Source organism: Pituophis catenifer, unplaced genomic scaffold (assembly GCF_029215685.1).
Source record: "Pituophis catenifer annectens isolate HBS135680 unplaced genomic scaffold, rPitCat1.0.hap2 SCAF_1, whole genome shotgun sequence".
Classification (NCBI taxonomy): Eukaryota; Metazoa; Chordata; class Lepidosauria; order Squamata; family Colubridae; genus Pituophis; species Pituophis catenifer.
Genome location: NW_027256881.1, coordinates 108465812 through 108488612, shown reverse-complemented (window position 1 = coordinate 108488612; position 22801 = coordinate 108465812).

Here is a 22801-nt window from a genome sequence, read left to right as displayed (position 1 = left end):
GAGTAGAGTAGAGTAGAGTAGAGTAGAGTAGAGTAGCTTTATTGGCCAAGTCTGATTGGACAGTGACACCCACAGAATTTGTCTCTGGTGAATAAGTTCTCATAAGTTATACACATCTATTTGTGGGATAGAAACCACAGAACTTTATCAGCTTTCACTTCAAAACAGGAGGTCTTTAAGATTATGTTGTTTTTAGTACAGGAGTATGCTCTGTGATAGACTTTGAATGCTGTGTAGATGCATTCAGTATAACAAGGAATCCAAAGGCATAAATAGTGCTGTGTCCCAAGGGATTGCTAACTCTGACTGGAGTTAGCTAGTCTCTGAGATGTTTGATTTAGGAGAATGCAGAAGGAAAATCATTCAAGGAATTCATTTTTCATATGCTTCAATAATTTCTCATTACATTTTATTGGCCTAGTTGAAATGTTGTTTTAGTTATATCTGCCAATAGAAAAGCCTAACAATAGGTCCCATTAAATCAGCATCTCCAGCAAATATCACCCTGGCCATAATCACTACTTGATATCAAACAGGACAAGAAGCTACTGCTATTTAGGCTGACATTTGGAGTTCTATTTCTGAGGAAGCAGAAATGATGGAATGTAGAAATAAATCACCACAAGTGAAAGCCCTCCACCATTATCTCCAGACAAGCAAGTCATATACAAGGAAACAACTACCGTAAGTTTTGTACAAATGTCAAAGTGGCTGAAAAAAAGGGAGAGATGACAAATCAGCATTTTTAAAATGACAAGCCAGCTTCTTAACGCCTATTTTAGGGTATTTACATAAGCAATAATGTAATGCTTTTCCATTAAAAAAAACCCTAGCATATATGAAAGAGATCAATTATGTCAAGCTTGTCATCCTATTTAACATTTTAAACTTACGCTCTGTCTTATGGGACATATCCTTTGATATCACACAAATACTTTTTTCCATTGTTAATTAGCAACCTTGGTTTATTGGATACACAATCATTACGGATGGTTCGCAAGTTAGTACCATTTGTTTAGTGATGATTCACTTAACGATTGCATCAAAAAGGTTGTAAAATCAAGTATGACTTGCTTAATGACTGCATTGCCTAGCAATGGAAGTTGCAATCCCAATTAGAGTCATAAATTGAGGATTATCTGTATTCCACAATAAAAAAAGAACCAGGGGGGAAAAAAAGGTCTATTCAGTCTTGAGAAAGAAAAGCCATGTATGGCTTTAAAAAAAAAATGATTGTGCCATAAAACACAACAGAGAAATGGAGAGAGAGAAGATTTTTTTTTTTTTTAAAAAAGAAAGACTGGAATGGTTAAGGGGGCAAATATAAAAGGTAAAGTCTCATTTGAGTTGATGTTGAGTCCAGATCATGCTATTTTTAAGCAATGGTTTGTTATTCTTTTCTTTACAAGAATGCGTCATCTTGTTTGGCTCATGATTGGCATCACCAAATGAATTTTGCTGATAGACAACCTTTCTTTTCCCCCAACAAGGCAATCTCAAGGAAGGAAGGAAGAAGGAAGGAAGGAAGGAAGGAAGGAAGGAAGGAAGGAAGGAAGGAAGGAAGGAAGGAAGGAAGGAAGGAAGGAAAGAAGGAAGGCACAATCTTTCAGAACATTGTTCTCTTAAAAAAACTTTACCAAAGAAAGGTATAGTTTACTTAGGAACAAAACAGCGGGTAGATTCTCAGCAGGTAGGTTTAAAATTGCAATTTGATAATGACAAAATCCCAAACATAATGAAAAGTATAGATTTCATTTTGATTGCTTATTTCAGTAGCATGCTTGATCAAAACAAGTATGTCATTAGCCTGAAATTTTTAATCCTTCCAATTTGTTAATCATGGATTTTCTCCATAAGCCAACAGTTTAAAGCTTGAACCCCACTGATATGCTAAATTCCAAACCTCCAAGCAAGTATTCTAAGACCCTCCCAAAACTTGCTAGGACTTGCCTTTTTATCATATTAGCCAGTGTTTTCCCTTATGCACCTATACAAATGATGTCTTTAAATATGTGAATGAATATCTTCTTTCTTTAGCAGCTAAAAGCAAATAAAAGAGGGCCATTGCATCATTCCATCCATTACTGCAACAATTTTAACTGTTAAAGATCTAAAGTGGCTGACTCAAAAAACAACAATTTTTAATCAAAAATGGAAAGCATGGGTACCAAGTGGTTTGCAATGAATTGCAGAATGATGTCATCTCTTTCTCTGCTTACAACATGTTGAATGGCTATTCTGGAGATGGTCTAAGATTAGAAGTGCAACTCTGCCCTATATCTTTGTTAAAATCTAATGTATAAGTAGAGAGAATTTCACGATAGGTAACAATAAAAATTGTTGTTACAGGGATTGAATAAATAGGTCAATTCAATATGACATGGTTGAAATTATTTTATTGTTTGGTTGATGGATTCATTCTTGGGGAAATAAATTAGGAATGTAAATATTCATTAAAATTATATCCTACACTCTTAAGCATTAAAAGATATACACATGCAAATGTCAAAATTATGTGTATCATGTTTTATGGAAAATAGACTAATTAGAACATTGACATCATATTCAATCCATACAAAATAATATGCTGCTTAACAAGCCCACAAATTTTATTTTATAACAAATTCAGGGAGCCGTATCTAAATGTCATTCACAAATATACACATTTTGCAAAGAAGGTGGTCTTTGTTAGGCCACTCAACCCAGTCTCAAACTTATGATGAAAGGCTTGTTGACAAAGTGTCTCAGTTGCTTCATTTCACCCTAACATGTCAATCTTGGATATAATGCAAAGAGAGGCACTCAACTAAATTTAATTAATTAAATACTTTTCCTTTGGTTGGGAATAAAATAAAATAAATTAAACAATGAACCTCTCTCAGGATATAGACATTGGTCTTCATATCTCACCTTAACTTAAAATTCTTCTCTAGCTAGTCCAGGTCTGATAGTTCTGACTATGGTAAACAAATACCAATTCAAACTGAATTATACCTTCCTAATTATTTAATGAAATTAGAGCACAACTTTTTCAGTCCTACGTTATTTTTAAAACAACCGTGTTTTTTAAAATCTCCTCCACAGGAGAAGGAAGTGGAATAAATTGACTCAGTGAGGACATGATAAAGATAAATGGATAAATATTGTGTATTCAGCAGCTGATTTATTCCACTCTCTTAGATCTTGAGAAAGGGCAAAGAGCCTGGATGAAAGCATTGTCTGATCAAGCTGAAATGTTTACAGCTCCTTCTGGGCAAACGGGCAATGCATGGTACTCTTTTTCATTCCAACCTTGTGCTCGGTCTAGAGTAAGGGTCCCCACACTCTTCAGCTCATTGACCTCTTATAAAGTTTCAGCTTGTTCATCAATCTCCAAACATTTATTATATAAAAATAATAAATACTAATGTGGGAAGCCCCCTTCCGAGAGAATGAAATATTTTGGGAAATATTAAAAGAGGCAGAATATTATATTTCCCCAAAGGAGAAAAATCTTAACAAAGGTAGAAAGCAGTCCCAGTCTTCCTGCCATAGACTCAAGCAGAAGTGTCAAGCCTTTAGAGATGGATATTTTGTACCTATTGAGAAGGACTAGACCAATCTATTCATAAACAAAACACCTTCAGCCACAGGTCCCATAGAAGGCTGGAGCTGACGGCATTAAGAATTTACATCCCCCCCACCTAAATTCTAAGGACAGGACATGATCTTTAGGACATAATAGGGTTAACCCACCACCATTGAAATAGTAAAAGACACAAGGCTCACTACATTGCACAACCCCCTGGAGCATCTTAATCACCAAATCCCAGAACCCTATAAGAATCCATCCACTCACTCACTCACTCATCCATTTGGTCAGCCACCTCAGAAACTTGCTGCTATTACTAAAGTTTCTGGAAATCAAATAAACAGAGACTTTCTTTCCTTGTAGCCAGCCTCCATTTTATTTCCAGAATCTTTCTCCTGGATTGGAACCAGACTGGATTTTGCTTCCAACACTACTTTAAATAACAATAACGATAGCCTGGAAGTAACAGAATAAAAGAGAAAATAATAGGAGAGAATAATAAAATAGAAGTAGAATGATTGCAGCAAAAGGAAGCCACAGACAATACTAATAGGTGGCTTGGGTGCAATCCAAAAACATCTGGAGCATCACCTGAATGTAATTGTGACTAATTTTAAGGATCGGACCCAATAACATACATAGACTCATCAATGGTCAAACAGATTACCTTTTATTTACATGGATCTTCTCTTTACAGGTATCATCAGTAAGAACATGTGGAGCAGCATGGGACAACCTTAAATACCTGGGAGGCTGAGGTAAGGAGGGTCTAGGGGGAAGGTAGATGGAGGGTATGTGTGGGTTAACCCTTGCAATCCTGGGTCATGAGTGTCAGCTTGTATATATAAGGCATTTATACGTGACAGTAATCTTCATTGACAAACTCTCCAACAGTCAGTTGCAAAAGGCAGCTGTGCTTGGAACAGTTTACATTCTGCAATGATATCTTTAACACTGTCAAACAACATCTGCCGATTATTCCAGGTTTTGGGAAGGACTCAATAGTTGATAAAAAGCCCAAATCCAGTCTAAAAATCTAGATGATTGTGCCCCCAACCACAATAATCATTTCAACCTCTTGGATAGTCCCAAGACTATCAGTCCTTGCGGGTCCATATTGGCCACTTTGGGGAACCCTGATCTAAAAGAACTATCACTTAAGCAGAGGCATAGGATATCCCAAAAGTTACTTTGTAGCAGTAAACTTTAGTGACTTGCAAAAAGCAAAAAGAGCATGACATAAACCGGAAGCGATCTCAGATAACAGTATCAGCTAGACCTAATCAACAATCCATGAATCAGTCTGTGCGTAAAAGCCATAATCTAGAAAAGTGGTGCAATTTCAGTAAAACTACATGTTGCAAAGTATAATTTCTAGGCATGATGTATTTTTACATGCCCCAATTGTTTGGCATTATGACATAATCTTGCTTCATATTTTGTGTCCTGCTGTTCATGTGACTCAAAGTGAATTTGTGTTTGAGAAGGAGAGGGGAAGAAAAACGGAGAAGGAGGGAGGGAGATAGATAGACATATGACACAACAATTCTTTCTTTTTCCAGGCTGCTGGGTAGAAAAGTTATGAGTGCCTCAGACTGGCTGCGAATGTTTCACAATGATGCTTTAGTTCAGTTCTCTCAATGACTCGGCTATGAAGCAGTAAATACAGCATGCAGGAAAGGTATTCCTGTGGCACTTACCTTATTTTGCTGCATGGTTAGTCTTTGTGATGCCTGTAATCGATATGGCACTGCTGACAATTTGGATTGAAGTGGAATAAGAAAAAGAATATTTCCCTCAAGACCCCAAGAAAAAGTAATGGTTGAAGGGATATAAAGTGTTTCAAATGATTGCAGCCACATGACTGAGGAGCTCTAGAAGAAGCATTCCAACAGCTGGGAACAAGTGGAGCAAAAAGGCACCATTACAATAAGCAAACTGAAGCTAATGGTCTTCCTCCTTAAAAAAAAAAAAAAGAGCTATACACTTACTTTTACCGTCAGTCTTAAAAGAAGAAAAAGTGTTGGGAAAAATAAGCATAGCAAAACAGCAAAAATAATCACAGATTTCTATGAACTATTTTAAACGATTATTGGCATGGAGTGTAATTAATTTCCATAAACATTTAAGCCTGTTGATTTGGGCTTCTAGTGCTTTCATATTAGTATGAACCAGGGGTGGCTTCTACTTATCTTTACTACTCGTTCACAACAGAACTGTGCACGCTTGAGCAGAAACTTCCTGATGACGTCCGGTTCGGTGGGTGGAGCCTCCCACTGGTTTTACTACCAGTTCTGTAGTAAACCGGTCTGAACCGGTTCTGTGAACCGGTCTGAACTGGGGGTAACCCACCACTGGTATGAACATCCTTCTCTTATGATTACAAAAAGTTGAATAATGTTAAAAGAATGTTCTAGGTTCCTTTTTTGAGCTGGGGTATGCAAGCAATTAAGACACAAAGCGGGCTGCTGGTGGAAAAAAGGTGATCTATTTGCTCTTGGGGGCAGCTACAGAGAAAATGGGGTACAGAGATAATTTTTATAGGGGGGCTGGTCTTTGGTGTGGGCTTGGGGGGGTTGTGCACATGCTGGTTCTAGTTTGTGACTTAATTGTCTTCCTTAGGTCTGTCGACTTGCCTTTAATTATGTAGATGGTGTTTGGTAGCTTATTTGTGGGTGTGGGGAAGTGTGTCTGAATATATTCCTTGTCTAGTTAATTACTCTTGCCCAGGTACTTGGTTTTGGTACTTGGTTTTGCTATTGTCAGTTGATAGCTTAGCAGAGGTGCAGTTTAACAATCTATTGTTAAAATGTACCTCCCATAGTTTCTGGTCTCAGTGAATCATGGATTTGTGTTAATGGTTAAGGGATAACTGAGACAGTGAGAGAAATAAAGTTAAATTTGGAATAAAGAATCTCCTATGATGATGATTGATTATTAAAATAAAATTCTTTCCAGTACACATGATACAAATTGTGAATACTCAGTAAATATTCCAAGTATGATTGAAAGACAATAAGAACAACAAAAACTGAGCGAATTTTCTTGCTGTATTATCAATAATCAATATTTGCACAGCAGTTCAGGAAGCAGAATCGCTTGCATTCTGAGTGTGCATCAAACCTGGATGAACTCTGGATTTCAAGGCAATTTGAAATAGATTTTTCATCTCTGCAGGTGGAAGAAACAAGTCTAACTCACATTTTATCAGATTTGGGTCTCTATGATATGTATATCCAGAGTTTTAGGTTCTATAAAGGATAGAAACGTGGGAAAAGAAAATAAGAATGGACTTTGTTTTGTACCAAATCATAATAAGCAAAATATATACCATTGGCATGTCTCCTTAGTTACTGATAATTTTAGGCAAAAAAACTGGAAATACAGTGTTGCAAAATGAGCTGACTTATATGAATTTGAACTGTGGAAAGCTATTATTCAACAGCATCTGAACAATTACTAGTTCTATTCCTGCAGTAAGCATTTTCTCTGTTGGTTTTCCAGGAGATGGAAGGAATTTCAAAGAGCTTTAAATAGAGTGTTTCAGTTAGCCCAGAAATTTACTTGAGTTGTTTCTCATTTTTTTAAAAAAAAGAATGGTTTAGGGATAATTTACAAAATATCTCATTTAATTCTTGATAAGCAAAGGAAAATAAAAAAAAAATATGGAAGTGTTTCCTAGCATAGGAATGAATTCATTATGGAATGCATGGGTTGAGAAACTATTTACATCTATGTACTTATTCCCTCACATCATATCTTACAAAGTGCATAAATTAAACTACAGTCCTCAAGTCACAACCACACAGCTGGGACCAGAATTTCTGGCTGCTTGCATGCGTTGACCACACAGTCTCTGCAGGCCAGCCAGCTTGCCTGTCTTCCAACGTGGTGCCTGCACCCCAACTGAGTGGCCCTGATCGGCCTGGGTAAGCCTAGCTAGCTGCCTCCCTCCATCTCACATGGCACTGTCAGCATGCCTGCCTTCATCGCGGCCTACCACACTGGCCACACGGCCCAGTTGATATCCATGCTTCACCCGTTCTGCTCATCGCGGCTGCCTGCATGTGAAGGTAAGGCGCTTGGCCAAAGGGCTGCTTCGGGGTGAACACAGCGAGGCTTGGCCACCTTTCAGGCCTGGCTCTCACCAATTGCCATCCTTCTGCCCACATGCCACCCGCTCTCCCTTTGTTTTGGGTCGGCGGATGTGCCATTCCCCAGCTCTGGAGGCAGAGAATAGATAGGGGTGGGGCCAGCCAGAGGTAGTATTTACCAGTTCTCCAAACTACTCAAAATTTCCGCTTCCGGTTCTCCAGAACTGGTCAGAAACCCACCTCTACTTCCTATTATTCATTTGGTCTAATCTGCACAATCCAGATCATTTTTTATTTCATATCATTTTACTTATAATTCCAGAAAAAAACCTATTCCACTCTGAGGTAATCAAAGTACTCTCATACTAGTCATGTCTGACAGATAATCTGGAGTCTGGGAAAAGGTCTATAGCAATCTGGAAAGTTAATGGATTCACACAAGTGAGACCTTTCTTAATTAATACAGGAAGATTTATTTTTAATTATATGGCTGCCTCTCCACAAAGCAATTCTGGGCAGCCAACATAATTTAAAACAACAGTATAAATAACTGTAAAAAAAAAAACCAACACTTCGAAGAAAATGGCATATCAGCTGAGAATAAAGAATCTCAAAGCAACTTTAAACCATCCAGGCCTCACAAACATTCCAATCCCCTTATCCAACGAATAGAATTTTTCCCCCTTTTGAAAATTTATTTGATGTAAGATTAAATGAACAGGACTCACAGATACTCACCTATAAGCTTTTATTAGGTTGATCCTCAAAGATTCTGGATGCTTACAACAGTGACCTATATCGCTTTTACATGTTCTATCAAAGATAATCCATCGATTTGATTGATTTTGATTATGTGCCATAAAGCCACTGTTGACTCCTAGCAACCACATAGATAGATCTTTCCCATGACAGTCCCTAACCTCTTCTTTCAAGTCTCCCAACAGTGCATTCATTGCCACTGTAACTGAGTCCATCCTCCTTGCTGCTCATCAGTCTCTTTTTTTTTCCTTTCAGTTTTTCCAGCATCCAAGCCTTTCCAAAGAGTCTTTGCATAATGTGTTGAAACCAGGATAATTTTAATTTAAATCTATCTCTTTAAGAAGAGGGACATGGTGGCTCAGTGGATAAGATGCTGAGCTTGTTGATTGAAAGGTTGGCAGTTCGGCGGTTCGAATCCCTAGTGCTGTGTAATGGGGTGAGCTCCCGTTACTTGTCCCAGCTTCTGCCAACCTAGCAGTTCGAGAGCACATAAAAAATGCAAGTAGAAAAATAGGGACCACCTTTGGTGGGAAGGTAACAGCGTTCCATGCACTTTTGTTGTTGAGTCATGCCGACCACATGACCACAGAGACGTCTTCGGACAGCACTGGCTCTTCGGCTTTGAAATGGAGATGAACACTGCTCCCTAGAGTCAGGAACAGCTAGCACTTATGTGCGAGGGGAACCTTTACGTTAACCTATCTCTTTAGGAATAAAAAAAAAGTTTTGTGATAGATGATACATAGATATAAATAGAAATCTGAGCTGAATTTTGGCATAAGATTTCAAATTTCAGTAGGAGAGCTCTAAAGTGTTTTAACAGAAATGCAGAAATAGGAATTAACACAGTTAATCTCTGAAAATATTATCTGAACAAGAAATTGCATAGTCTTAACTTATACAAAGGTTATGCAAAGTAAGTTCGCAAAGTTTCAAAACATTAGCTGTTAATTATTTAGGTAAATTATATAACACTTTATATAATTTGCATGGATTCCTTTATATTTACATACTGTATCTAATGAAGTATAGCAATAGCAACAGCCCTTAGACAAGTGATGGTGAACCTTTTTGGCACCAAGCACCCAAACCAGAACGCGTGTGCACATGCATGCATGTGCACGCACCAGAGCACTGGAAACCCGAAGACCAGCTGGCCGGCATACGCATACCTGTTTTTTGGCCTTTTTGGGCCATTTTTTCAGGCCATTTCAGGCCATTCTCCGGGCCGTTTGAGCCAGTTTTCCAGGCCATTTTTTGGGCTGCTTTTAGCCAGTTTTCTAGGCTGTTTTTTTGGGCTGCTTTCAGCCCATTTTCCAGGCCATATTCAGGCTGTTTTCTGGCCCTTTTCTGGTCTGTTTTTGGGCCATTTTCTGGGCCATTTTCTGGGCCGTTTTCTGGCTGTTTTCTGGCTGTTTTTGGGGTTGTTTTCAGGGTTATTTTCAGGCTATTTTTAGACTGTTTATTGGGCTGTTTTCATGTCATTTTCTAGGCCATTTTTAGGCTGTTTTTCGGGCCTTTTTCAGGTCGTTTTCTGGCCTGTTTACAGCCTGAAAAAGGCCTGAAAACAGCCCGGAAAGTGGCCTAGTTTTTGGCTGTTTTCAGGCCGTTTTACAGTGCTCCAGCACCCGTGAAGACCAGCTGCCTGTGCACACCAGAAACCAGAAGAGCAGCTGGTGACAGTGCGTGTGCCCACAGAGAGGGCTCTGTGTGCCACCTCTGGCATGCATGCCATAGGTTCGCCATCATGGCCTTAGACTTATATACTGCTTCACAGTGCTTTACAGCCTTCTCTAAGTGGTTTACAGAGTCAGCATATTTCCCCCAACAATCTGGGTCCTCATTTTACCCACCTCGGAAGGATGGAAGGCTGAGTTAGCTGGCAGCCGGTGATTAGCAGAAGAAATAGCCTGCAGTATTGCACTCTAACCACTTCACCACCGCGGTATATTCTACTTTAGCAAAGAGTTCCTGCATCAACCAATAAAGCTGAAAAATGCTTGGAGATTTTAGTTTCTTCTCTCAAATGGACATCTCTGGTGTTAAATCATTTTAACTGAAAGTGCGTCGGGTTAATTGTCACATGATAGTTTATTCCAGTCTTTTGGGATTTATTTATTTATTTATTTATTTATTTATCTATGTATGTATGTATGACTGGTTAACAATTAAACGGGAAATTAAATGGGAGACATTTGCAAATCTCCACAAATGGTGACAGTTTTGAATTGAAGTCCACTCTCTTTTAAAGTTGAGGTAAATAGGTGGACAACCAAATGATGGAAGATGAGGAATAGGAAGGGCCACTGCTGAGCATTTTCAGATGTCTTCACAGAGGACAGAGTGGCCCTAATATCTTGGGATATGATTACAGTGACTTTAGAAAGACAATAATGAAATTAGTGGTCCCACTTGAGAGGAAAGCAATAAGCAACTTGTCATCCCCCAGGGTGGAAAACATTTTCCCTTCATGGATTTGCCAACTGAAGCATCAGAACGTCCTTTTCATACGTACTGTATGTGCAATTGATTATTGTTTGTGTTTGTTGTTCTGACTTACAATCCTGTCTGCTTTCTGTTGTTGTTATTTTTTTTTTTTTATAGGCAATCTGATGCCATCTTCATCCTGAATAAGCATGGTTAGAAATAGTTTTGATAAAATGAAATAATCGGAGACTCGTTCTCCTATTCAGGGAACCGAGAGAAAAACCAGGCAAAATAGGATTAGGTGGCATTTGTGTCTTTCTCAAAAGGCGGCAATATGATTAGCCTTCAGAACAGACACGGGTGTTTTTAAACTGTACATTGGCTGGTGTACAAAGGATGATGTTCAGCTTGTTAAATGCTGTTTGCCATTCAATTTGTGATGCCCTTCTCTTTTCAAAGGGAAAACTCCGGCCTGATTCTCAAGTAACTATTCAATAAACAAAAGGTCACCTTGATCTATCTTGATTTTGAATTGGCTTCTTGATATGTGCCACATATTAATATCAGTATTAAGTATTACCAACTGTGAGATCTTCCTTAATGATTGATTTAGATGTCACATTAAACTATGGCTAACACTTAACTGTTGTTTGGTGAGAAGCCAACATTCACAACAAAGCCATATGATTCCTAATGCTGAGAAACTAGAATAATAACTGATCTGAAAATGGATGACAAATCATTATTTATTCAGTTTTTTTGTCCTGATGTATGAAGTGGCAAAGCAAAAACTGCAGCTATTGTATTACATATAAAAGGGTCTACACAATAGAACAGAGTTTCTCAACCTTGGCAACTTTGAGACGTGTAGACTCCCAGAATTCCCCAGCCAGCATGCTTCTGAAGATGAAAATTGTTATGCCGGTTCTTTGTCACGTCTATACTTTTTTTTACCAATTTGGAAACACTGTTTTCTGCTGAAAATAAATAAATAAAACATTTTAATGAGATGTGTTTAATTAAAGCAAACTCAGTGCAAAATATCATTTGTTAACAAAATGTGCACAGAAATGTGTACATTGGAAGAAACATTCATGAAAATTTTATTTGGAAATATTGCCAAACAAAATGGATTAAACTAAAGGTGGAAAAGTAAAAATAAAAGATAAGTGAAATTGAATGTTGAATTCCTTGTGTGAAATTGAATTCCTCGTGTGGCCAATAACACGTGGCCAATGAAGAATATTCTATTCTATTCTATTCTATTCTATTCTATTCTATTCTATTCTATTCTATTCTATTCTATTCTATTTATTCTATTCCTATTCCTATTCCTATTCCTATTCCTATTCCTATTCCTATTCCTATTCCTATTCTATTCCTAGTGCTAAGAAAACCTAAACTGAAAACAGATAAGTATCTCTAACATTTGAATTTTTATCAACCCATTCCACAATATATATCTACTAGGAAGCAAGGTTTGTCATGAAGCTGGTGTTTGGTCTTAATTCAAGGGAAAAGTGGATTGCAAAAGAAAAGTTTTTTGTGATTATTTCCTTAGTAATCTTTGTATTTAGTTATTCAAATTGCCTTTTCCCTATTCTTCCAACACAATCACAAACACGTTGTAAAAAGACTTGCTTTTGAAAAGACAGAGAAACTTTATAACTAGTCCATGTATCATTCATTAATGTTGTAGATGGTTTCAAGGTCTTCAATTAAAATAGCATAAATCGTAAACAGTTTGTGCAATGTAAAGTTCTGAATAAGATAGGGAAACCAAGAAGACCCTGGTTACAATCCTTGAGGTCCCTTATATGACCTTAAACTATTTCTGCAACTTAATCTGCATTATAAAATGGAGGTGACAATATATGCCACCTCAAAACCCTTGTTTAAAAGATGAAACAAAAAAGAAATATTATTTGAAGGTCTTCATCAATTAATTCAAGTGATAGAGACTAGCTGCTTTAGTAATACCTATTACGGCTGTGCAAAACTCAGTTTGGAGATTTGGTTTGAGGGCAATTAGATTAAGTTATTGCTTTAAATTGAATTTTCTACTTGAATCTACAAATCAATTTGATAGACCAAATCTAATCAGGTGTTTTCAAATTGATTCAGATATTTAATGGACTTTTGTCTATATGTTTCTATCTAACCAAATCTTTTGAATTGATTGATTTACCAGTTTGGGTCACCAAAACAAATAGATTCAATTCTTTTAACTAAAATGCAAATTTTAATAAGATCTTGGATTGATTTACACATCGTTACTCTAGTGATAGGCAGGCAATTGACAAGAAATAACAGCTTCGTTGATCTATCTGTAAAAGTTTGGAACATTTCTACCTTTTAAGCTTGTAGAAAATGCAGTGACATGAGCATATATGCATGCCTCTAAAATGACATATGTTACACCTCTGCTCTATGAACTGCATTGGTTGTCAGTTTGCTTCTGGGGCTGCTGGTTTTGATCTTTAAAGCTCTTCATGGCATGGGGCTGGTTTACCCAAGGAATCACCTCAGTAGTGGGTTGCAAATTCTGTTGCTACTGGTTTGCTTGTGGGCGCGCACATGCTTGCGCGCATGCGCAATGCTTCTGCACATGCACAGAAGCATCCGGGCGGTGGGCAGATCCTCCTGCTGCCACTACCGGTTTGCCCGATCCCCTTGAGGTGAGACGGGCTCCTTTTAACTAGTGTTTTTAATTGCACAATACTTTATAATTGTTAGTTTTTGTGATGTGTTTATATTGCACATCATTCAGAGTCATGTTTTGTGAGATAGGTAGCTATATAAATATGATTTATTTGTCTCTTCACCAGTAATTTGTCATGGAGGAAAATACATTATTCTATTGGCTTAGCCTAATACCAACTAGATTATCACCATGGTAATAATATTTTGTGGTCTTGATTTCAAAATATCTGATTTTAGTGAGTAAGAAGAACTTGTTCCTAACCTTAGTCTGTCTACTGTTGACCTCATCCCATTCCTAAGAGGTCTGTAAGGACCGTGCATAAGCGCACCAACGTGCCTAGCATCCCTGTCCTAATGTCCCTTTTTATTCGTATCCATTTCATGCATACATAATCATGTTTATACTTTTATCTGTTATCTTAGCTTGACAAATAAAATAATTAAAAATAAATAAATAAATTTTCATAACAGAAGGGATAGCAATCTTCCTCATTGTATGGAACTCTTCAATCCCTACACTCTTCATAACAATACTGTACTGTAATGTTAAATCCCTTTCTTTCAAAGGCTGGCTGATGTGCAGGTTTACCGGTCATGAATATTGTAATGTTTCATTTCCTGCACTCACTGGGAGCTATGTAGAATGATTCTTGAGGTGACTTTTAACTCTTAAGATTCTAGCAAAAAAATAATAATCAATGTGTCGTTCTTGAATTGCATCATATTTTGTCCTATGTACTGAATGAAACCTATATATGGGGGTTGAGATGTGATAACTGGGACAATATTAGCAAAAAGTCAACCTGTAAAGTGCTATATAACAAGAAAAGTAATGAATAATAATAATAATAACAATAGCAGCCTTATTTGGAACAGCTTACGTCTTGCAATGATATTTTAATACCATCAAACAACAGCTGGCTATACAAGGCTCTTGGGAAGCATTCAAGAAATAGATAAGAATGCCAAATCTAGTCTAAAACATTTGGGTGACTGTGTGATCAAACCGTAATAATACCAAATGCATACCAGCAGACATTTTTTGAATGTGAAAAATACATGATAATACCATATTTCCCAAAAAATAAGACCCTGCCTTATATATTTTTGAACCCCAAAATAAGTGCTTGGCCTTATTTTCGGGGAGGTCTTATCATTTTGGGACACGTGGAGCAAGATGGGACTCCTCTTGCCACCTTACCTGATTTCCAGCTCTGTGTTTAAATATTTTCGGGGATGTCTTATTTTTAGGGAAACAGGGTAGTCATGATAAAGGTAAACATTTTACCTGTTTAGTCATGTCTGACTCTAGGAGGCAGTGCACATCTCCATTTCTTGGCCCAGGATGCCAGCATTGTTCAAAGATTCTTTCCATAATCACTTGGCCATCATGACTGTATGCTGAGGTGCATAGAACACTGTTAACTTCCCACTGAAGTGGTACCTATTTATCTACTCGCATCTGCATACTTTTGAACGGCTAACTAGGCAGGAGCTGAAAGACATATTGGGAGCTCACCTTGTTGTGCACAGCTCGGGTCTTGAACCCAGGCTGTCAGCTTTCCAGCTGACAAGCTCAGCATTTAACTGCTGAGACATCGTGCCTCCTATGATAAGAATCCTTTAAAAAGCTTTTTTTTAAAAAAACAGTCTCATGAAATGGCAGAAATGCTATATCTACATGTGAGGAGGAATTTGCCCAATTAGGAAGTTCACAATTACATGTTATGCTTGTATAAGCAGTGTATATTTATGGTGATATGATTTATATCATAATAGTTGTATTAACAATACTAAAATTAAATGGCCTAATTTGAAGCTCCTTAGGATGAATGTTAGATTATATGTGGCTTTTGAAATAAACATCTTTACCCTAAAGGAAACACATTTTTCTGAAAATATTCAGATACCTATCTCATTTTTTTTAACCCACTGGCAGCACAAATGCATGTAGAAAATGTTCAGGAATCAACAATAATAAACTAGGTCAGTTTTCTTTAAAGATATTCCTTCCCTTTTTTCCTGGAATATGTTCTTACTTCATCTTCATTGATGCAGACTTTTAACCTTAACATAAATTGCTATAAGGTAACATCTACTATGAGAGAGAAAAATTAGCTTTAATATTACCACAACTTTTCTATGGGCTTGAGGCACTGCTAAAAGAAACATTGTTTACTATGCCTAAATTGCTTCAATACCAATTCCTCAATCCCCAGGTTCTGTTTATTCAATATCTTTTTTGAGGCTATCGGAACGAGGCATATTTACATAACAAGACATGCCAATCAGCACTTGCCCTTTTGGCCAATCAGAACAGTCAGTTGTCAACTGATCCGTGTTTAGTTGCTGAGCAGAAATGGGTTGCCTTGTTCTACTCACTCAGTAGAACCTGTAGTGTAATTTTAAAAGTATATTTCTGCTCTGTCTGGGTTTCCCATGGTAGCCGTGTTATGATTTAAGATTAGAAATCAGCATTTTTTCCAAGTTAGGATGTTACTAATGTGAGGATCAGTTGAATGGTTGAAGAACACAGAGTGTCCTCAGGTGAAGTTACAGACTCTCCTACATATCCAAAGGTGAAAATGTTTTGTCTTTGCAATAGCATGAGTTGTTGCAGAATAATTACATTTTATTTCTCCCTTGCTTCTAAGAACAGCTGGCACTGAATCATCATTAAGGCATAGGGACACCATCCCAGATTCATCTGCCACCAGACCTGTACCCCCATTTGGAAAAGCCCTCAGTTCTTTCTTCCCAGAAATAGCAATAGCACTTAGATTTATATACCGCTTCATAGTACTTTTACAGCCCTCTCTAAGCGGTTTACAGAATCGGCATATTGCCCCCAACAATCTGGGTCCTCATTTTGCCCCCCTTGGAAGGGTGGAAGACTCAGTCAACCTGAGTCAAAGAAGAACTTTCATCCCAGTCTGGAACAAATGGCCCAGAAATGAGCATGCTTAGCACAATATAACGATGTAGTACAATGTTTTGTCTAGTCTGGGAACATAAGATAGGAGGCAGCATGTCCTTATAGGATTCCCGGGATGACATAGAAATAAGGCCAAGTTTCTCAAAAAAGAAAAGAAAAGAAAAGAAAAGAAAAGAAAAGAAAAGAAAAGAAAAGGAAAGAAAAGGAAAGAAAAGGAAAGAAAAGAAAAAGATGGGAAGTACAATAAACTAAAATAAAAGGCAAATTGTAAAGTCTGGGACCAATCAAATAGGAAAAAAGGACAAAGATGTAAATAAGGAAATCAGTGAAGTAACAATAAAATAAGCAGGAAGATGAAGCAGTCAATGCTGAAAAGTTAGGGTGCAAAAAGAAGAAGTAATTAAGGTAAGGGAACATGAGTGAGGATTTTGCATTGCCTAGCTGATTTGTGCAAAACTATATTGAAAGGAGAGCTATTTTTATCGGCATTAGACAGAATCAGGGACATTTCAGGAAAAACAGAGATACTTTGGGCAAAACAAACCCTTACTGGATAGATATGAGATAAAGAAATGTATGCCAAATGCCAGAAGCATTATACATCAGTAAATGAGCGCTCCTACCATCACATTGCCCAGGGGATTCTGTGGAGTCTCTGAAAGAGATGGGACCTCAGGACATTTCTATTTGTAGAAAGAGACAACAAGCAAAAGACTACATTGGCAACTGGTACGATCCAAGGGCAAAGGAAAACAAATATTATAATTTTAGGTGGGCACCTTTGAAAGCTAATTGGCCAAAATATTCACTTTTGCATTCCCATAACTGAGTAGAAATGAAACAAACACTACTGCATCAAGTAAATTTAAACTGGAGAAATAAAACAAGTGGCTCATTGGTGCTCTCAACACAAACTAACACTAGTGTAGTTAAAGAACTGATTCTATCCAAAGGGATCTGATCACTCTTGATAAAACGTAGGTGTCCCACAGCTTATGTACAGCTATGATCACTGATGTCATAGCTCCACTTCAAAACATGTATGTATTCAGTATAGATTTGTATGTAAGTATGTAATAAATATGTATTTACTAAGCTAGGCAGCTTCTAATGCTACCGTGGGTAAATAGGATTAAAACAGAGTCACCATAATATCTCCAAATTTATTTCATTTACACTATCAGTCATGCAATTATTAGGGAGTGCAGTGGTTTGTGTGGTTACGATACTGGTCTGTTGATCAACAGGTTCGTGTTCAAGACCCAGTTTTTGCCATGTGGTGGGGTAAGCTCCCGTCACTTGCTCAAGCTCCTGCTGACCTCGCTTTAGGTGCGAGAGGTCCCAGGTCAAATTCCTCAAAGAATAATTTATTGGATACATCATATTGGCACAACTGGTGAAAGCTGACTTTGAAAGTTGCTTGGAAAACTGACATTGGCAATTCAAAAGTGGACAACTAAAAGTAGATAAATGGCTACCACTTTGATGGGCAACTTAATGGGGATATGAAAGGAAACCCCAACTAGGCGTCCTCCAAGCAATGATGATATCACCTGTTGATCCTTTCACCACAGAAGCTCTTCAGTGCTTCTGACATGGAATTATAGTATAGCATGCACTTATTTTAGAAGAACTGTTCTCTTCTTCTGGCAAGCATGATGAACTTTCTGTTTCCTGCTGGGATAGAGGAACAGAGCAACAAAGATTCCAATGGCCACTAAGATTCCCTTTTAGAGAGAGAACAATTTTCAGCTTTATATTCTGTTTTATTCTGGTTACTCTTCCCCTCTCAGGTTTTCTATTCTAATAGTAAATAGGCTTTGAGGTCCCCCCCAAATTTTGGTTCATGGTTGTTTTTAATCGTGGATTTGTTCACTTTAAAAAAAAAAACAGCATATACATTCTACAGTAAATTCTATTTAATTAGGGATATAGTTTTAGTTAAGGGACATGGTGGCTCAGTGGCTAAGATGCTAAACTTGTCGATTGAAAGGTTGACAGTTTGGCGGTTTGAATCCCTAGTGCCATGTAATGGGGTGAGCTCCCAGCTTGTCCCAGCTTCTGCCAACCTAGCAGTTCGAAAGCACATAAAAAATGCAAGTAGAAAAATAGGGACCACCTTTGGTGGGAAGGCAATAGCGTTCCATGCGCCTTTGGCGTTGAGTTATGCCGGCCACATGACCACGGAGACGTCTTCGGACAGTGCTGGCTCTTCGGCTTTGAAATGGAGATGAGCACCGCCCCCTAGAGCCGGGAACGACTAGCACATATGTGCGAGAGGAACCTTTACCTTTACCTATATAGTTTTAGTTGGGGATTTGTTGTTTGTTTGGGCTTTTAAGTCAGTCTGGGCTTCTGGCAGTTGCCTTGACAAGTCCCTGCAGGTTTATTGGAAGCATTTCTTGGAAGGAATTTATCCCAGGGCTAAGAAAGAGTGACTGGCCCAACATCACCCAGCTGACTTTGTCCCTAAGGCAGAACTAGAATTACAATCTTGTGGTCTGGTGCCTTGAACATTACACCATACCCGTTTTTAGATTTAATTTAACAAATACCAAATTAGTCTTCAATATTCTGTTCCCCTATTTCTTTGGGTAAATAAAATGTTCTGATATATGCTTAAAGTTACCTGGCCACTCATATATCACTGCATTAACATAGTTAAGCTAAAAATAATACAGGAAAGTGATAGTGTTAAACATTAATCTCCTTTTCTATTTATTTTCTCTTTGTTATCGTACCAAAGGAAAGTTAAGAGTGTTCAAAGAGCACACATCTTCAAACACCTATTTTTATTTGCATCTGCTCAAGACGCCTCCCCCCCCCCACTTCATATTGCTTGCTTATCTCTGTCCTCATTTCAGTTGTCCTAAATCTACAATTTTACTGTAAAGGGGGAAAAATCCTGTTACTAATAATAAGGTGGCCATGCAGCATTTTTAGAGGCACCTCACATTATTAATATTTTATAATGTTTACTGCAAGTCAAATTCAAGAAAGACAATATAAAAATCTCATGAATCTAAACGTTCCCCCCCCCACCTCATCTCTTACATGGAAATGCAGGTTGTTTATGTATTAGTATTGGTGGGTGATTACAGATAACCTTTTGAAACTATTCCAAGTATACATAAAAATTACATCAAAATATGTCATAATTTTTAGTATTCATTCTTTGAGGTAGATGAAATGACTAAAAAATATTTTTGAAATTTACTTTAAAATGCATTAAATTGTGTTTTCGTTATTGTTAGAAAGGGGTTTTTTTTCTGTTTAAAATTTACCTTTCTCTGTGTCGCCAGCAACGACACTTGTGAAAAATAAGGGTTTTTTAAAAAAAAAATCAGGCATGTTTATGGAACATATTCTCCTTCTTTTATCAGTTTTCCTTTTGTCCTTTTGATCTTCTTCATGCTTTTATTCCAGGCTGAAAATGATGACTTTCGAATTCTCTTCTGAAGCTTAACACTGACACGGATGGCATTTTCTATCGGTGCGCTGAACAGCCAAAACTGTCTTCTTTCATCAGAAATGTTGTGATTTGTCCTTCCCAAATCTATGATTATCTTGAGCAATTTAATCTAAATAGGCTTTACTACTTTCACACATGAAGAGACAACAATAGTCACCGAAGTGCAAATGTGATGAACCATTGACTTAGCAGAGTCAGGCAGAGGCATAGGGCGTTCACAGAAGCTATAACCTATGCAACGAATACAGAGCTAAAGAGTTACTGACTGTTATAAAAGTATTGGACATTTTACAGAAATGTAAATTGTGTGCAGACTATGATCTTTACTGTAAACCAGATAGAGAAAAAGAAGCATTAAAGGTAATTATTGAAAGCCAATTGCGTAGAACTACAGAACAAAAGCTATTTCCTTTTATGATAAGTGAACAGGCTGCCTTGGCTTAGGAGGATGAAATGATTTCAAATCTCCTTATGTTGCCTTGATTAGAAACTTCAAGATGTGATGTCTTAATAATAATAAAAAAAATGTACAGACCGAACAATTCTATTCTTGCTGTTCATCCATCCCCCTTTTAAATGCAAATAGATTTGTTTCTTTGATGTTCGATGGCTCCATATTCTTACTGAGCCTTAAAGAAGAACCATTCCATGCTTTATTAAATTGGTCTTTTACAAGATTTTACTTTATGTCTTTATTTTTCTTAAATTGTATTTAACAGTCAAAGCAGCAGTCGACCAGGTGAAATCAAGATTTTCTAAGCAGTAATGTTAAATACTCACACCACTTGACCTTTCTATGGAAAAATATGTGATCGCCCTTGAAACTCAGCATACTGCAAAATGCTTTCAGAACTTACATTTAAAGGTAAAGGTAAAGGTTCCCCTCGCACATATGTGCTAGTTGTTCCTGATTCTAGAGGATGGTGCTCATCTCCGTTTCAAAGCCGAAGAGCCAGCACTGCCCAAACACGTCTCCGTGGTCATGTGGCCGGCATGACTAAATGCTAAAGGCACACGGAACGCTATTACCTTCCCACCAAAGGTGGTCCCTATTTTTCTACTTGCATTTTTTATGTGCTTTCGAACTGCTAGGTTGGCAGAAGCTGGGACAAGTAACGGGAGCTCACCCCATTACACGGCACTAGGGATTCAAACCACTGAACTGCCGATCTTTCGATCGACAAGCTCAGTGTCTTAGCCACTGAGCCACCACGTCCCTGAATTTACAATTAGGTCTGACTTAATGAGCCATTATTTTTTCGCAGAAGGCCCAGTGTTGGGGTCACCACAGAAAGAACCTTGCTCTAGCAGAATCTTAAAGCATAGGAAACTCGGCCATTTTCTGCAGATTTTAAATGATCTAAATGGAAAATGTGATGGAAATAAAGATCTATTTAATTGTCTGAAAACCTGTGCTCTGTCATATAAATGGAAATGGCGGCAATTTGTCTTAAAAGACAAATAAAATCCATAAGGAGGAAGTTGACAGGTTGCTTTGTTGTTATTCCTGAAAAAGCATGCAAATTTTTTAACTGCAATTACATATTACAATCAAGTTTTGTGGTTAGGGTCATGGCAAAGTATGTATTGTAGCTCCCTAAAATTGTTAATAAAACTTGCACAAGTTTGAATTACATACTCTCCTCATCACAAGCTTCCAATTCATTTCCAGAACAATTTTAACATTGCAGATATAACACTTGTTACTCATTCATACCCACTCCATTATCCAAAATTAATAACAGCCAGTTTGCTGTAATGGTTAAGACTCCAGGCTAGGAACCAGGAGATGTGAATTTTAGTCCCACCTTAGGCTCAAAACCAGCTGGGTAACTTGGGGTGAATCTCTCTCTCTCTCTCTGCCCAAGAAAGCAGGCAATGGTAAACCACTTATTATATTACATACAATATCCACAAAACTCTGCCTTTAGATATCTTTACATTCTGAGGTTTTGGGATGCAGGAAAGAAGCTTTCTTGGTGATATTCCTCTAAGAATGCTTCTGCAATTGAAGCCCCTATAATGTTTACCTTGTCACTAACAAAGATTTTCCCTTCTGTTTTAATAATGATTTTCACATTTGACATTGATTCCATTTATATAACATCTATTTTGACTCTGGTTATTTTATCCCTCATAATAATACTTTTCTGACTTATTTGTCATTTCTATATTATGGATGTTAAATTACCCAACTCTCAAGAAATTATCTTATGAGGCATTCAAACAAATTAATTGAACAAGACATTATTATTATATTTAAGCCATTCTTCATCTGTGTACCACCCAGTTTGTTTCCTAAAACTCTTGAAACATATGGAAGACACAGATTGTAAAGGACATTTACAACAATCTCTGTGAAAATAATGGAAAGTTGGCTGACTTGTCTCTCGCCAATATTTTATTTATCATTAAATAAGGTGACATATTTTCCACCAGTTAAATATCTGACCTTATGCAAGATTCTCTTCCTTAAGGGTACCAACTATAATTCCCTAATAATAAAGCAGTAGGGAAGTACCCCTTGTGGTCTAGTGGCAGAATTTATTTATTTGCTGTTGCATATTACGGTTTATTTTAATTTGTCAGGATGCCTGTGGCATTTTGCAAGGGAGGAAATAATTTGCAATAAAAATAGAAAATGTAATCCATGTTTTATTACAAGGAATGGTAACACTGACCATTGATGCAGTGCCACAGTTCTTTTTTTTTTTCTGACTAAGGTCATGAAAATTCATGCCCATGATTTTCAGTGATTTGTCATCATTATATAGAAAAGTACTTTAAAAAAAAAAGAAAGAAAGAGGAAGACTGCAATAACTATGGCCCTCGGGACAATA